The sequence below is a fragment of the Protopterus annectens genome, chromosome 2.part1 (assembly GCF_019279795.1).
Source record: "Protopterus annectens isolate FY-2018-M chromosome 2.part1, PAN1.0, whole genome shotgun sequence".
Classification (NCBI taxonomy): Eukaryota; Metazoa; Chordata; order Ceratodontiformes; family Protopteridae; genus Protopterus; species Protopterus annectens.
In genome coordinates this window covers 30,039,594-30,058,311 of record NC_056729.1, presented here as the reverse complement: position 1 = coordinate 30,058,311, position 18,718 = coordinate 30,039,594, and the positions used below count along the sequence as shown (strand labels likewise).

The following is an 18,718-nucleotide window of genomic DNA, read 5'->3' as shown; positions in this document are numbered from 1 at the left end:
CTAGCATGGAAAACAATTTGCATATTTTCAGAATAACAGAAAATGTTTTCTACCAAGTTCTTTAACAGACCTTAATGGCCCTGTTCAATAATTAAGCAGTGTTTTATAATCTTTAATGGTCCTTACTGGCTACCTGTTCTTTTAATTAAACAATTTTTATAATCTTATTTTATGGCTAACAGTAGTACAGTCACTGGAACTAGTTATTTTATAGCTTTCATAGGTCTTCAAAACATTGCCCCTTTAAAGCTTATTTCATTCAATTCACAGAGTTCAACTGAAAAGGTAACAGAAAGGGCAGACTAGACAGTCTGTGACAAATTACTTTCTTTAACAAGTGCACCTGCCTGCCCATCATTCATCTTCAGCTATTTCAACTACAGCAGCATTGATTTCTCACAAAGCCTGTCTGCATCTGGTACCAGAATTATTTACCAGCAGAGAACATGTGGAAGTGTAAATAAAACAACAGATAAGCTAGCAGGCACACTGCCAATAGCAGACACTTTACACAATATTTATGTATTTCCCACCTACAATTCCCCTTTCCTGTTACAAAATTGCCCCTATTGTTTAAACTAAAAGCATTTAAACTACTTGTTGGTTCTGTAATTACTGGATTGCTGCGCATAACCCCCCTTCCCTCTTTATCCACCTAACAATAAGTAAACTCAAAGTTTACTTTCTAACCATCTACCTCCACCAACTAGAAAAGGAAATAATAAATACATTTACATTTTAACATGCTACATTTTAACCATATCTGCCTAAGAGGGCAGTTCACTCTGTCGAATTGCCATTTCATTGAAAAGAGTGGAGGCTTGGGAAATTTGTCGAACACGTTATTGAGGGCTGGGGATGAAATAATGTGTGTGAATAAGTAAGGGTAGGTTTGGCTTTTAATGCTGACACTTTAGGATGTACTGAAAAAGTGCGTGTGTAAGTACCGGTGGGTTTGTGTTAGAGTAAGAGGTAGGTAAGGGGACGGATTTACTGTTGTGCATGTGCTGCTGTTGGATGCAATGAGTCTCGAGTGTTTTACAGTAGTGGTACAGAAAGGGTTTTTGGTAAGGAAAGGTGTATGTTTAGGGATTATATGCAGGGTTAGGGTTAGCATGCATTAGTTAAGGGAGTACAGGGGTTTTATATGGCTTTCCAGTCTTATTCACAACAGACATCAGATAACCATTAGGGTACGCTTTTTAGCTTGATTCTCCAATACTGTACAGTAGCTTCAGTTGCTGCCACTCCAATATTATTAAATGAAATGTCCACACTTTGAGTAATGTGAATCTTCTCAGCCACTGTAACTGTACTCATTTCCTGCACTTGCAGCAAAGCAATACACAAAACCAGGTTTGGCTTAACCATTGTACATAATTTATTCACCAATACAATGTCAAAGAGGAAAACCGAGAAGCTGATAAGTCTCATTTTTTGCCCAACACTTCCTCCATCACAGTTTCAGTTACCGATTACATTTAATCAGAATACCCACAGTTTCTGCAATACACTTAGTGATTTCCTTTCCACATCCATTACCAACCTCTTTCACAGCCCCCTAAAATTCTTCACAGTAAGTATTCAATCCATGAGGACTCAGGGAATTCCTCAGTGCCCTGGCCAAAATTCCCATTGTCTACATAAATATCACTGTGCATTTTCACCAAAAACAGGTTGTACACAGTGGGACCAACTCAGTTAATAAAACTAAGCAAACAAACTCAAGAGTCCTACTAAAAAAAACACCTTAATATTTTCATTTCTGCTCTCTTACTCATATCACCAGTTTTCAGCCCATTGTACTAGTTTTGTCATATGCAATTATTAAATTAATCCTTAGGTATCATACCTTACAGAACACCAGAATTTAGTTTTGCTAACTTCAAATAGCCTGAGTTGCCAGTGGAAGCCTCTGTTAACAGTAGACCTTTCAGTCTTCACTGTTCAGAACCACTGTGCTCAGAACTCTTCAGTGATGGCTGTCAAATTTGTTTTGCGTATGTTACTACATGGTTCATTTATCAAGATAATTTCCCAGGGCTTACTATTTTAGTAGATTTTATGTATATTCTTATCTGAAATATCTGACTATACTTGTATGATATTTTCCATTCGCTGTCATAACCAAGCCTTGAACAAACTTTCTTCTTATCTTCTGTCTGTACTTGCTCTGCCTTGCTGTATGTACCCTGACATCTCTCCAAACTGTAATGTACATTTTCATAAATGTATGTACATATATAAATGTCACTTCTTAACTCTCAAAGTAATGTAATTAGTTACAGATTATTTAAAAAGAAATCAGTAACTCTCTCAGTAACTTCTGTAATACTTTTCAAAAACTTTTTACATATTTATTCATTTACTGATTCAGGGAAAGAGGAGAGAAAATAAGAGAAAAAATGCAGTTGTAATGACAAGTGATTTGCCCATTAATTGCATGCTTTTATTTTAACTCTCTTCTATCTTTTCTTTCTGAGGATTTGTGAGACTCCTTTTCAATCACATATCTGTCTCACCTCACCTATCCTGCATTTAGGGTCATTAATGATAAGCCCTGCTTGCTTCAAAAAGCTAAGTACTGCGGTTGCACCTTGCTTGTAACCAAAGAGAGAAGACAGAATGTAACAGTATATATATGGGGACAGACAACAGAATACTGAAACAATATGAAGGATAACACACTTAAGAGTGCAGCACACCCCTTATGTTGCACTGCACTGTACACAATCTGTCTACCTCGTGCGGGATTGGAACTCATGGCCTTCTGCACCAAAGGTGAGTGTGCTACTTGTTGTGCCACTGACATAACATAATAACAGTCACACTTCATATCTGGATAGCTACTGATACTACCTGTGTTTGCAACAGTTCATAAATCATCATGTTACTGATCTGCACAAAATTTAAAAGCTGAGTTTTGTTAAAAACTTAGTAGCTAGGAATAACTGAGAAGGAAATGGATGATTTATGTCTTAGGGAGATTACAATTTCTTCTCTATGATGCTGCTATTGAAGCTTCATAAAAACACTTCTAGCATTTGACAATTTAAAGGCACTGTGCCCCTTAATTGTGAGTACAAGCACTGCATGAAGACTGCTTTTAGAAATGCTTTTAGCAAAGAGTTTGATGCTCAGTAAATTTTACAGTTTTGGACAGATTTAAGCTTTAACTTGTTCAAAAGACTGTTAAGGATCTGTTTGTGAGGGCTTAAGTTCTTACTATAAAATATTTCAGACCACCTTTCAGACTACAAGACCAGTTAAACAAGGTAGAAATGCTGAGCAAGGATAAATTAGTAAATCAGGTAACAAATTATAGCCAGAGAGTGAACTTTTCCTGGGAAGTATGTAATATATGGACTAAGAGTCAAAAGAACCAATGTTTTGCATATCTATTTATATGGGTCCCATTTAGATGACTGAAGTCTTAAAACTTTGAATTTCATATGGCCGACACCATATGATCAAAGTTTTAAGACTTTGAATACATAAAAAAAAAAAAAAAAAACAATTTTCTGAATGTTTCCACAGGGCGCAAGCATCCTTGCACCCCCCACACCCCAGCTACATAACTATACCAACTCCATGATCGTACTACAGCGAGGAAAAGGGAACATTTCCTGTTCCGCAGTGTATGGAGATCTCCATTTAGAATGTTCGAAGTTTTAAAACTTCGATCATATTGTGTCCGCCATATGAAATTTGAAGTTCTAAGACTCTGATCATCTAAATGGGACCCATTTATATATATATATATATATATATATATATATATATATATATATATATATATATAGTTCCCCTTCATATGATCGAATTTCTCTAAACTCGAAAGTCATAAACTCGAAACCAGAATCTCGAATTTAGAGAAACTCGAACATATGAAAGGGACAAAAAAAAAAAAACACCTTTCAAATGTTTTTGCAGGGCGGCTTCGCCACCCTGCACCCCCCATACCCCCCTATTTAAATATAGCTACTCCAAGATCGCACTATAGTGAAGGGAAGAGAAATCTCCCATTCCGCGCTATACTCATAAGCGCAAAACAGAATATTTTCGATTCCTCCACAATAGTGCAGTCACGGAACATTCACATTTAAACTGCTAAGGTACAGGGGGACCTGGCCCCGTGCAATAAGGTAAGTTAACTTTTTATTTTTTTTAAACCTAAGGCTCCCATTCACAATTTCGAGTGAATGGAAGTTCAAGATTCTGGTCTCGAGATTATGAATTTCAAGCTTCCATCCATTCGATCTTGTGAAGGGAACTATATATATAGACAACTACCATTCCCATTCTTTGTGTAAATATATTTGTTTGGCTTGCCTCCCTGCAAAAATACCTTTAAATGAAAATAGTAATTGCTGATATTCACTCTTTAGTTTTGCTACTGTCGTTTGTAGTCCTGGGACTGCAAATATGGCCACTAGAATTACAATAAGGCTCTGCGAATGGTAATATGAGCAGGTGACTGGAACATATTTTTGCCTTAGATGAAGTGCATTTGGTTCTTCATGAATTTTAAGACACCTACCTTAGGGAACTGTATATAAAACAACACATACATGTGCATCTATCTATATATATATATATATATATATATATATATATATATATATATATATATACATATACATATACACACACACACACATATATTTATATATACATATACATCATATCTATCTATATATATATATATATATATATATATATATATATATATACACACACACACACACACACACACACACACACACACACACACACACACACACACACACACACGGTTTCACTGCATATTGCCAAAATGCTGAAATATCGAACTGCAACATTTTGACAGTATAAAGTCGAAACCATTAAAACACTGACACCTAATAAAGTACAGTTTTGTACCTACCATAAATGTAGATGTTCGAGTGCTAATACAGCTGCAGTCATAACAGATGGGTTGTCCACCCGTCAGACGGGTCCTCGGTTGGCTGAATTCCAAAGTCTAGGTCCGGCGTCGGTTGTCGTCGCTTCTTCCCTGACGTCAGAGCGACAGGGGTATAAAAGAACCAGCCGACGCCATTTTCTTCAGTTTTTCTTGCCCCAGATGTCAGGTGCCCCCAGAAGGAAGGCAATACATAAATTTTGTGTAATAAAGCAATGCCATATAATCAAAATACAGTAGTGCATGCAATTACACCATTAATGAATACCCCAATCAGGTTGTATGAGGAGGTGTTAGCCAATAGGCCTGTCCCAAGATGGGAAGGAGGGAGGGCAACCTGGACTGCAGCTGTATTAGCACTCAAACATCTACATTTATGGTAGGTACAAAACTGTACTATGTTCATCGTACATACAGCTGCAGTCATAACAGATAGGTAGAATCCCAAAGCTAAGAAAGGGGTGGTAGGCACTAGGTGGAACTAGGAGGAGCCAGGATGCCCTGCAAGACTGCAGTGGCAAAGCCTGCTCTAGTTTTGGAGTATAATGGTAGGTGGTAGTGCTTGGAGAAGGTATGCACAGAACTCCAAGTGGCTGCTTCCAAAATATCTTTGGTAGGAACTCCTCTGAGGAAAGCTGCAGAGGTAGCCGTGGCCCTTGTGGAGTGAGATCTGATGCCTGCAGGTACAGTTTTGCCATGAAAAGAGTAACAAAAGTGTATGCAGTGGGCTATCCATTTTGAGATTGTCTGTTTGGAAATTGGCTTCCCTTGAGCTCCTATAGCATAGGACAGAAAGAGCTGTTCTGATTTTCTGAAAGGCTTTGTTCTGTCCAAATAATAACACAGTTGTCTGTGGATGTCCAAGGAATGTAGTAATCTCTCCCCTTTGTTTTGAGGATTAGGATAAAAGGTAGGTAAGTGTATAGCCTGATTCAAAGCTACCCTGGATACCACTTTTGGCATAAAGGAGGGTTTGGTTCATAAGGAAACTCTGTCCTGATGGAAGATGATAAAAGGCTGCACAGCCATGAGGGCTTGTAGTTCCGATACCCTACGAGCTGAGGTAATAGCCAGAAGGAAAGCTGTTTTCCAGGACAAATATTGCAAATCTGTTGAGGCAGCTGGCTCAAAAGGAGGCAAGCTCAGCTTTTCTAGAATGAAATTGAGATCCCAAGCAGGTATTGGTTGTTTCCTTGGGGGTTTCATATTCTTAGCCCCTCTGAGGAACTGTCTTAAGAGGGGGTGAGAGAATAAGGGTGGATCAGTGTTGTATTCTGCAGAAATGGCTGAGGCATGGATTTTGATGGAGGAGAATGAAAGTCCACTGCTTAGCAGCTCAGCTAGATACTATAATATTTGAGGTAAATTCAGTTTTCCAGGAATCTGGCCCTTTTTCTCATTCCAGGCACAAAACCGTTTCCATTTTGTGGTGTAAGCTTTTCTAGTAGACGGCCTTCTGGCCTCCAAGATGACATCCTGCACCTCCTTGGGGAGTAGGGTCTGTTGTGATGTTAAGGAATCTTCCATGCGGCCAGATTGAGTGTTTTCAGCTGACTGTGAAGAGTTTTGAAGCTGTGCTGAGTCAGAAGAAGAGGCATTAGAGGCAGGGTCCATGGTGGGGAATGCGTCAGGCTCCTCAGGAGTGGGTACCAGTGTTGTCTTGGCCAGTCTGGAGCAATGAGAATCATCTTTGGTCTGTCTGCTCTGGTTTTTAATAGAACTTTGGGCAGCAGAGGAAGAGGTGGGAAGGCATAAACTGTCATTGTTGTCCAACTGAAAGAGAGAGCGTCCACTCTCCAGGCCTTTGGATGAAAAATCCTTGAGCAGAATTTTGTCAATTGGTGATTTTTGTGGGAGGCAAAGAGATCTATGTCTGGCCTTCCCCATGCTTTAATTATCTCTGTAAAAACTTGAGGATGCAACTTCCATTCATGTGGATCTGTCATATTTCTGCTTAGGTTGTCTGCCAGTGTGTTTTCCTTGCCTGGCAAGTACTGTGCTTGAAGTTCGATTTGTAAGTCCAGAGCCATGTTCCAAAGTGACATGGTGAGCCTGCATAGGGGGTATGAATGGGTTCCTCCCTGTTTGTTTATGTACCACATTACTGTGGTGTTGTCTGTCCTTATCAATAGTTGACCTGGATGCAGTAGGTCTTTGAAAGCTATAATAGCATTTATTACTGCTAGCATTTCCTTTTGGTTGATGTGAAGGTGCTTTTCTCTTTGGGACCATTTGCCCTGAATGCACCAATCTGTCATGTGCGCCCCACAGGCGTAGTCCGGGGCGTCTGTTGTGATGACTTGATTTGCTTGAGGCTTGCTGAATGGGAGACCTGTGTTTGTTTGGCATGCTTGAGCCCACCACAGAAATTCCTTTTGAAGACATGGAATTAGTGGTATTATTGTTTCCAAACTGTGGCTGTGTTGAGACCATAGGTTTTTCAGGTACCATTAAAGTTTCCTCATATGCAGCTTTGCACATGGGATTAGTAGAGTGCAAGATGCCATGAATCCCAGAGCCTGCAGGATTTTCCTTGCAGTCAGCCTGGTGAAATTTGCTAGTGTTCTGAAGTATTGAGTTAGTTGCCCCTGCTTCTCTGGCGTGAGGTAGGCCATCTGGGTGTTTGTGTCCAAGTTGTCACCCAGGAAAATTATTTTCCGAGAGGGTATTAGCCTTGATTTCTTTTTGTTGACTGTGTATCCCAGAGAATTCAACAACATTATTACATAAGCCAGATGTTTCAGAAGTATGTGCTTGCTGTCCGCTTGGATCAGGCAGTCGTCCAAATAGGGGTATATTTGTATCCCTTGAAGTCTGCAGTAGGCAATTACTGATGCCAGGCATTTCGTGAATACTCTGGGTGCAGTAGATAAGCCAAAGGGCAATGCAGAGAATTGATAATGGGTTGAACCTGCAAGAAATCTGAGGTATCTTCTGCAATTTTGTCAGACTGGGACATGCAGGTATGCCTCCTTGAGGTCCAATGTTACCAGCCAAGACTCCTTGCCCAGCATGGGAAGAAGCTGCTGTAAAGTGAGCATCTTGAATTTTGGTACGAGTAAAAATGTGTTTAGGATGGATAGGTCCAAAATAGGTCTCCAATCTTTAACCTTCCTTGGTACCAGGAATAGTCTGGAATAAAAACCTTGACCTTGTTCGTGAGCAGGTACCTCTTGAATAGCTTTCATGTCCATGAGATCTGAAATTAGTCTTTGTGCCTCTGCCCTTTGATTGTGTGGCAGGTTTGGCATGCCTCTCATTTTTGGAAGGGTGTGAAAATGGAATCTGTAGCCTCTGTTTATAATGTCCAGGATCCATTTGTCTTTTGTGACAATATGCCAGTTTTTTGAAAATAATGCCAGTTTTCCGCCTAAAGGTGCTGCCATTTGAGCCTTGCTTGGCATGCAAAGGGGAAAGTCATTGGGCTTGCTTTCTGAATGGCTGTGAACCATCCTCACCACCTCTTTGTGTAGGAGCTTGCCATTGTCTGCCTCTAAACGATCCTTGAGATTGCCCTCTGCCCCTCGCATGCCTGTATCTACCTCTTTGGGGTCTGTCCGTGGCTGGAAAGGACCAATTTTTGGAAGGCCAATTTCTACTGAAACATGGAGGTTGTACCTGTAGAAAATCTTTCACTGTTTGCATTGATTTAGCCTTTTCCTCCATTTTCTTTAATACCTCCTCAGCATTAACACCAAATAATACATAATGGTGCGTTTATTGAATGTAGCACAAAAACGACAGACCGAGACGTTGTGGTCTGGGCCTAAGCAAGGAATACAGAGGGAATGAAAATCCTTATGCGGTATTTGCTTCCCACATGAAATACAATTATTAACTTTGTCTGACATCGGTCTGAGGCAAGAAAAGTTTCAACGGGGTACTTGGCTTTCAAGAAGACTTCAGTTGCAAAATTTTCGTAATTTCAGGAGCTGGCCGACCGGCACTTGCGAACTGCTTCTGCTTCAGGCACCGCGCGGCAAGAAAGACTGAAGAAAATGGCGTCGGCTGGTTCTTTTATACCCCTGTCGCTCTGACGTCAGAGAAGAAGCGACGACAACCGACGCCGGACCTAGACTTTGGAATTCGGCCGACCGAGGACCCGCCTGACGGCAGGACAACCCATCTGTTATGACTGCAGCTGTATGCACGATGAACATCCACAAAATCACATTGAACACACACCATACAGCACACAACACGCAAACCATAACACCCACACCACAAAACACTGAAAAACAACACACCACACAGACACACACCTACACTGTGCCCCCCTGTACCCCCTACACCCCCTACTTATATATACTAACTCCGAGATCGCACAAACAGTAAAAAAAAAAATGACACACAGCCAACATGCACTCATACCCCCACCTCCCTACCCTGACCCACTCATACAAGTTACAAAAACACTCACACACTCACATACCTTAAACTGCAGACATCATCCCAGCCGAACACTTCCGTACGATAATGAAAATGCATAAGCACGAATTCAACATAGTCCTATTCACGATTATGCACTTTCATTATGTAGAGGTTTTGGCTTCCTGGGCACGAATTGCTGAAATTCGATATTTAGTAATTTGAGTTTATGAAGTGAAACCACACACACACACACACACACACAAACATATATATATATATATATATATATATATATATATATATATGTGTATAAACCAATAAAACACCAGTGCAACCACCATGGCAATGTACATAAAAGCGTACTTTATTAGATAAAACAACTAAAGTAGATGAGCACTTTCAGGTAAAAACAACCCTTCTTCAGGTCTATTTAAACAACAATCAGGGAATCTTTTTAAATTCATATTAACAAATCGCTCTTAGATGCTTATTCATGTGCATAATCTATTTCATTCATATATCATATAGCCAATCAATATACATAATTGTGGTGACTTTGCTTCATAATAAGCTACTTACTCCAGTCTTATTATTCAAACGTCAGTGATGAAACTTAATCAATCAATTCTGTTAATATCTTAGTCAACACCTCTTAGCAGTTCAATTGGCTACATTAAAAACCTCCATATCCAATCAGTGACATATTTCGTATTATCCTTCCAGTCATAGAACTCATCAAGAACTGCAGCCAGTCATTGTGCACAGGTATTATGATGCTTCTTTATAATGAGTTGTCTCATCCAATCAGGTTGATCATCATATTTCCAAAAGGAGCATCAATCAGTACTGCCTGATGTCATTGTAAATGCCTCCTAACAATTCAATTGGCTATTACAACGAATACCATCTCAATTCAATGGCTTCACTCACATTAGCCTTTCAATCAGAACATGCATCTAAATAGAAACCATAACCAAACAAAGACCGTGGCTCAAAAACATTTCCCAATTCTAAAAAGCGATATCACTCTTATGTTTCAAGTTCTGACGGATATTTGAATACTGCATTCCAGTCCACTGAATTTAGTAAAGAAAAAGAATCTTTCTGTCATTAATCTGTTTGTGCTTCTCAGAACATAATCTTTATATATTCAACCATAAATTCTTTTTCCTTTACATATTTGTATACTGACAATCACTTGGAGGCATTTAAATTATTATTCAACCACAGTTTCCTTAACTTTGCATGTTAATATACTGGCAATCTCTTAAAGACATTTGAATTACTGTTGGTTAAACTAGATCTCCAACACGTCATTGCAGTTTATTGCCAAAAAAATTTCCTTTCACTCTGCACATTGATATAATTGGCAATCGCTTAAAGACATTTTCATTGCTATTACTTCAATAAACAAATCTATAAGACATGTCATTACAGTTTATAGCCAATGTCATTTCATGTCTTTACAGGTTATGGGCAATGTCTTTGTTGCTGACAAACATCAGGCCAATCATGAAGTCTAACGTACCTAAACTCATCCAATCATAAACACATGAAACTTCATCTTTGTAAGAAGTTATCACAAAAATCATAGGAACAATATACAACAAATACCTACTGAACTATTAAAGTTGTTTTTTTAAGAGCTGGTTTTAGTGGAATGTTGGTATTAAGACCACGTGGTTTATCTGCCAGTGTGTCACCGATTTATCGCATTTCCACTAATTCAGTTATATTAACAAGATCACCACCTCTAATATCCACATGTATGACCTGTACAACCATAAAATTAAAACTATGGTCAGCATTTTCTCTGACATTCCTAGTCAGAGGATTTTTCATATCCATTAGTCTGATGCCACTGCTGTGTCTGGAAATTCTTACTTTTGTCTTTTCATCTTGCCGATATAAAATGATTCATAGCACTTGCAGTAAGCCACATAACTCACATTTTTTGTTCTGCAATCCGCATATTCTTGTAATGTGTACCTTTTACCAGTCACAGAAGGGACAAAAGTTTGTTCTCTCTCTCACTATATATATATATATATATATATATATATATATATATATATATATATATATATATATATACACACATATATGTTTTTTTACACCGTGCATGCTCTACATGGATGTGTGCCCTTCTTCAACTTAATGCCTTTACTTGTGTCTTGTTTGTGACATAGTAATTATTTCAGATTCCTACTGTTTTTATATCCAAACATACGTTTGCCACCCACTATTTTCTTAGTCATGTAGTCACTAGTCAAGATTTTCTACTTTTTTCTTATTATGTCACTAATATATATATATATATATATATATATATATATCACTTGAATAAGTGAGGACCACCCTATTAACTCGACTGGAGCTTCTATTTCCTTTAGGTGCATTACATGCATGGGAACTATTTGAATAATAAGGATTCCCTCCTGTGTTTCTCAACTTCATTACTTCCTGCATTTGCATGTCTATATATCCTTTGTATTATAAACTCTACATTCAAATTGCTGTCTCATAGTCATACTGGCTCAGAGGTAGTCCTCTTCCCTGGTGTGCATCCTTGAATTGTGCAGCATCTATCCCTTCAATATGTTGTTATATATATGCCGAGGATGCATACTAGTCCAGTGTAAGATATTATTCTTTTTGCATGTCTTTTGATATATTACCGTATCAGTTGCTCCATTCTCATCCATCTCTACAGTGACATCTAAGAAATCCATCTTAATATTAGAATATCACACTGTGAATCTCAATAAATCAGTGGTATTCTCTAAATACCTTATAAAATCAAATAACTGCTCAAATGTGCCTTCCCAAAGAAAGGGGTGGCGGCAAGGGGGTGATTCCTCATCCAACCATGGTGCACCCCCAGTCCTGCTTCATGCCTGAGCCCAACTGACCCAGCCCTTAGAGCTGATCCTTGTAGCGAAGTTACAGATCTGGCTTGCCAACTTCCTTTACCTACACTGTTCTAACATGCCAGAGGCTGTTCACCTTGGAGACTTGCCCTGGATATGGGTATGGCCCGGCGCTAGTCTTATATCCTCTCCCCTGGATTTTTAAGGGCCGGTGAGAGCTCATCTGACACCTCTGGAAACATGATGCTTTCCAAGGCATGGGCCCCTCTCTCATTCCAGGGAGCCCTGACCTTTACAAAGGGCTCTTCCCTCTTCACCCACCATTACTGAGGGAACCCTGGTTAGTTTCTTTTCCTCCACTTAGTAATATGCTTAAATTCATCAGGTTGCCACATCTGATCTGAGGTCGTGTTCCGAGCGTGGTCACAGGGGGGTGGGCAGGTGGCTGGGGTCACAGGGATGAACGTGCTGCCCCTCCCTTGGCCTGCATACCTACTCACCCACTGCCAGACTCCGGGCATCAGAGGAGAGCCAAAGTGGCCCTGTCGCATGAGAACTTGGCAGGGGGATGTCGGCCAGCACCCCCAGGAGGGCAGCTGAGTGACAGTACCACAGACAGCCTCCAGGGTCAGGCTGGACACGCACCTCCACCTTCCCAGCTCGGGGCGGTAGAGAATCCGCTCCTCCATCCGTGTCTGACCTTGGGTGGATGGGGGGCCTGCAATGGGCTCCCCTCGACTACCCAGCCATGCCCTCGCCATGGGTGGGACACCCCCAGGGACAATGAAAGGCATGACGATCCAAAGACAGGGGTAGCCCCAGGAGTAACCCAGGGCTGCAAAGTATGTTCGAAGTGTCGATGATAAATGTGCCCTGTAATTCACATTAGTTCTTACAGCTAGCTGCATTTTTCATCGATGCAAGAGTCGAGTGATCTACTACTCAGAGTCGTACAATTGTCGCTCAGGCACCATGGGCACTGATGCCCAGATGGCGTTGCACTGGAAGATGAGCATTTGCACTGTACAACTTAGTACAGTACAACCCAGTACAGTTCACTAACAGTACAATCCAATACAGTATTTTAAGGATCGGCTGGACAACCGGCTCAGATACCACAACACAATAAACAAAAGTAGTTAAGGAATCTAGAGTTACAAAGTCCCTGAGCAGCAGGCAGGAGTATTACATTGTGGTGATCAGCGCATTACCAGTTATAGTGTACAGCAAGTGTGGATGCCACAGCAAGGACAGCACAATACTCCAAACACCACATCTACAGCCTCTTTCCAAGACTTGTGGTGCTTAATGCAACAGGCCAAATGTCGAATGATTCCATGAGGTAGCTAACAATGACAGGTAGAATGTTAGAAGGGAAATTTGGTACTATAAGCATGGATGCCATATCACAGTAGGCAAGGCATCTACAGTAGATTTAGAGGTTACAGTAATAAATAGTGTGGAAAAGTAATAGTAATGCAGCAAGATGTATGATACACTCTCAGCAAGATTGTACTCTAGCACAATAGCGAATGGTTAGCCACAGCAGGTATACACCACAGCAAAACAGGCTAATACTATCACAGCAAGGCAGCAGTAAAGCAGGCACTAAACAATCAGCCCACAAGGATACAGTATGCCAGGACAATGATCAGCCACTGATGAGATATCCATTGTAGGAAGAATCAGCTAGCAAGCCTACATCCATCATCAATAGCTGCCAGAAGTTGTCACAAGTTGCTGTCATGTGCACCCAAATGTAGCCAGGAAGAAGCAATCACTAGGATGTTCTAGTCTAGGGATTAGAGATTGGGAGGAATAGAACAGTTACTAAGAGACCCTATAAAATTACAAATCTGGGAAAGCAGCAAAATCTTGAGTGAATCACAACAAAACTATTACCAAGAGGAATTATTTCTACTGATGTATGGACTGCAGCACTGTGTTGTGTATTCCTAATTCCCATTGCACTAAGTAGAGCTGTTACCAGATGCTGTGGAATGATATTCCTGTCACATTCAGAATCAAAGTTCAAGGCATGGTGGTAGTGTAATAGCCCAACACAATTAGGTCTGTCATGGAAGTTCTTAAAAAACTATTGGTGTCTGTTAGTGGTTCAGAACTGAGGACTGAGGTGTATTGTGAAGTAGAATCCTAATAAACATGAATTTTGTGACAGAACTAAAACTGTACTTGAGCAAGTGTGTACAATACAAATATTGAGAGTGTAAAAGAGTTTCAATACAGTGGGCTCTATTAATCATTTTACCCTACTTTGTCTGATCCATCTTTTGGGACTGGGGCCACTTGTTGGATCTGATCCAGCTGTTTGACAGTACTATCAGCCTCATGCTCCTGAACTTTACCCTCCCATAATGCCTTGTACCCCAACTCACCTCAGATTTTGTTTGCTACCACTAGACACAGTCGATCCACTCCAGTTAAGTGCTCTGAATAATTTTATTATTATTCAGCTATTATCTTCTGTCTTAACATATTATGGTTAACAGGGTACTCTTATTAAAGACTGCTTGAGTTTTTCAGATTTGTTGCCTTTCTTCATACACTAAAAGAGTAGCTTTGTTTGGAGTCCTCTTTGTGCTTAGGCTGGTTGCCTACTGTCTTTTTGTCTTAGCAGTTAAAAAAATCTTTCTTTCACTTTAACTGCTGTGCTTTCCTGATGTTGTGGGTATTTCATATACCTAATGGATGAGAATTTTAAAAGTGCTCCAAGTGTGGGCACAAATCTCTACACCAAAACCCACATGATTGTTGAGTGTTCTATTTGGGATCCATGCTTTTGACACTGATTTGTTAGTTTGTCAAAGGTTCAACTACAGAGTCCTTGTGAATAGTAAAAATAAGCTCATAATGAAGGGTCTTTTGCCTCCAGACCTACAGGCTTCTCAAAAGCATGACAAGGGGAAGGAAAAGGATAAGGTGCAAGAGAGGGAGAACAAGTAAGAAAGAAAGAAAGAAAGAAAGAAAGAAAGAAAGAAAGAAAGAAAGAAGGACAAGTAGCCAAAGGAAAGGAAAGCAGATCCTTGACCTTAGGATCCAAAGATCTCCCTGTAGTGAGGAAGACGTTTCTTCACTACTGTCCACTTCAGCTGCAGTAAACGGGTCTCCTTGGAGACTATTGTTATTTGTATTATATCACCTGCTAGGGTCTTGATCACACACTCAGATAGGAAACTGTCCAGGTTCATTCCATCAAGACCTCCCTCAGCTGTTCAATCAGATCCTTTAGAGCTTACAGAAGCACTTCAGAGGTTAACTGGAAACCTATGATGAGGGCCTTTTTTAACACCTAGACAGATTTGGGTGTCATCTCATTCCCCTCTGTTTCCAGAGCAGATTGTGTTGGCTCAACTCACCTCTGTCAACTCTATTCCTTGTCTCTGTGTTGATGTTTTTCAAGCCGACTTGCCTCCTGAGGCCTGAAAGTCCAGCACTGATGGTCTCTCCCCCTTTGGCTCCAGTCTCATCCCATCTGACATGCTCAACCCAAAGACCTTCAGGGATGACTGCTCAGTGCTGTTTTTTCAGCACCATCTTTAGCTCTTACCTAGGTGTGGCCATTCTTGGTGTTGGAGTTATCTGCCTATAAGCCATCAGCAGCAGTCTCTGGTTGACATCTATCCCATTCCTCTGCTTCAGGAGATTTGATCTTCAGTTCAGGCCACCCTGTTTCAGCAGGTAGTGGTGGTGGGGGGGGGCTCATCTGGAGTCTGACTATCAAGAGTTGATGGATCCTGGATCAGCATTTGAAGTCACAGAAAGGATGACAATGTTTCCTTCAAAATGTTCTACAGAGTTCCCCTCTGCACCATCTCTAGCCTTAGATACCCACCTATCTGCTTCTAAGCCTTCTCATCATGATTCCCAGGAACAGAGTAGAACTGATAGCACAGCAGCTGGTTCACTGATGAACAGACTCCTCTGAGGACATTGATCAGTCCCACTCAGAAATCCCAATTAAGAGATTATGTAAAAGGAGACATATGGACTCTCTGACAGAATCCCCTATATCAGATATGGACTTGGAGGATTGACAGGGTTCCCCACAATTTCCTCCTAAAAGACTCCTCATTTGGGTAAATCCTTGAACTAATGAGACAGAGGGAGACCTGGCCCACAAAACTGCCATCTCAGAATGAGAAAGAGATTTTTGTGGAATACTTTTCTGCTTGCCCAACCTTTTAAGTGGCTCCTCAGGTGGACAGTCTTGTGGACTTGGTCGTTAGGAGGGCATAGCAGGAGCCTGATACTACAGAAGCTATACACCACAAGCCATATAAGATATTTCATCTACCTAAGAATAGTCAGCTCTGATCAAAGGACCTCTGGCAGACCCTATGTCTGTTGCAGCAGCTACCAAGAAAGAGCTCATGGGCAAGACTACTGTCCATCCTCCTAACAGAAAATATTGGATGATAGAGAGTATGGGAAAAATAGCTTACACCTCTGGCAGTTTTACTCTGAGGGAGTTAAAATAACTGATTCATATGAATCATTTTCAAAGGGATCTAGAAATTCAGGCTATGGATACTTTGTGAAAACTACTCCAACAAGACTCTCAAAAGCAGCCAGAGACAACACTGGGTAAAATGTTGAATAGTATAAAACTCTCCATGTGATTACTCTACAATGCTGCTGATGGAGTGGTTACAGTAGCAGGTACAGGGCTCATCATGTGTCACCATGCCTGTCTCCACTTATGTGTCTTTACAGATGGTTTCAAGAAAGTTTTATCCAGTGCTCCCTTGGATGACATCTCTCTGTTCAGTCCTACAGTATAAAATAAATTGTTGAGGTGTGAACAAGAAGGAGTTAGATTTCAGTATCTTCAACAGGAATCAGGCTCCAAGTCCCAGTGGTTTAGGAAATCCCAACAACATTCCTTTTATTCTTCCTCGGATGGGAGCAGCTGCAGCAGAGGTGGTCCCTTCAATGGACACCATCCAAGAGGTCGTGGAGGTCTGCTAAGTCAGGGATATTGTAGTCCCTTCTCTGGGAAATAGAACCAGTGACCCTGAAGGCTTGCCCAACTGCCCACCAATGGAGGCAGTAGGGATGTGCCTGTCTCTCCACTCAGATGTGTGGCTGGCCATCACACAGAAAAAATGGGTAAGAGAGAGAATATCCAGAGGGTTATACTGCTCCATTTTCCCTTTCTCCTCCCTTGTCAAACCTTGCCTCTACCAGAAGTTCCACCCCACCAGTATTAAGCAACCAAAAAGGAGATTTCTGTCCTCCTTCAGAAAATAGCCATCTATATGAATAGTGAGTAAATGGAATACAAATACTGATACAATTTTTGTCTCAAACAATTTATCAAATATCAGAGAATTTTCAATAGTTTCATGTCCATTCTCGTACTGTAATGCTATAATCTTTAATATTATTTTAAAAATTGACAATCTAATACATTGCAGGAGATTACCAGTGTACAGTATTAAAATAAAAGGATTTATGGATTGGTATGTTAAAGAGATCAAAGATTTCCTACAAATAAACATGAATGATGAAGTAACTGACATTGTCCTATGAGATTCACTAAAGGCTTATTTAAATAGAAGAGTTATAAGCTACTATATTAGTAAAATAAGAGAATGGGAAAAAGAATTGAATGCACTACATTAAAATAGCCACACTAAAGTTAAATCTTAAACCAAATGACATTATCAGTCAGTCTGAACTTAAATACAAAATATGTTGAAATTCTAAATCATAAACTTTCAATAAACCTGAAAAAAACTTAAACTTCAGGCATATTCAGTAAACCCTTTAAGCTTGCATAAACTTGCTCTTAGATCCAAGAAACTGAATAAACTAGATCATATCAAAGAATTTATAACACATATAAATAAAAGAAAAGTAGAACACGTATTAAAGGTATTCTTGAGGGCTTTAAAATATTTTATGGAAACATAAATAATAATACAAATAACCTAGATAGTAATGGTATACTTGAAACTTTTCTAAAGGAAAATGTAAATAATAAATTAACAAGTGAACAAGTAAAATTATTGATAGACCGTTCACTTTAACAGAAATAAAAAGATCAAATAAAAAAGTTAAAAAATAATAAGGTGCTGAGCTTAAATGGTTTTATACCAGAATTATGTAAAATAATACTGGATGATGCAGGTAAAATACTAGATAAGTTCTATAGAGAAATAAAAACAACTGCGGAAGCCCCCCCATCAAGTAAATATTCCCTTATATGACTTACTTTAAAACAAGATAATGAACCTGCAAAGTGTTCATCATACAGACCTATTTCACTTTTAAATTTGGGCTATAAGATGTTCATGTCCATGTCAGCTAAGAGAATTAATCTACGTATACCTAAACTGATTAATATTGATCAAACTGGGTTTATTTTAAACAGGCAAAGTACAGGATAATATAATAAGAATACATACATTAACAGACAATGCAAATAAAAAAACTTTCTATCATTATTCTCAATATAGATAAGGCTTTTGATTCAGTTAATTGGTCATACCTGTTTCAAACACTTAAAGTG

The 18,718-nt window shown here is 39.8% G+C and overlaps 1 protein-coding gene and 1 pseudogene across 1 annotated transcript in view; both read right to left on the bottom strand.

Moving 5' to 3' along the window:
- ANO6 (anoctamin 6) overlaps nucleotides 1-18,718 on the bottom strand; it is a 1,522,803-nt gene that overhangs the window by 807,816 nt on the left and 696,269 nt on the right. The gene's annotated exons all lie outside the window — the stretch shown is intronic.
- On the bottom strand, nucleotides 12,980-13,133 carry LOC122795093 (annotated as a pseudogene).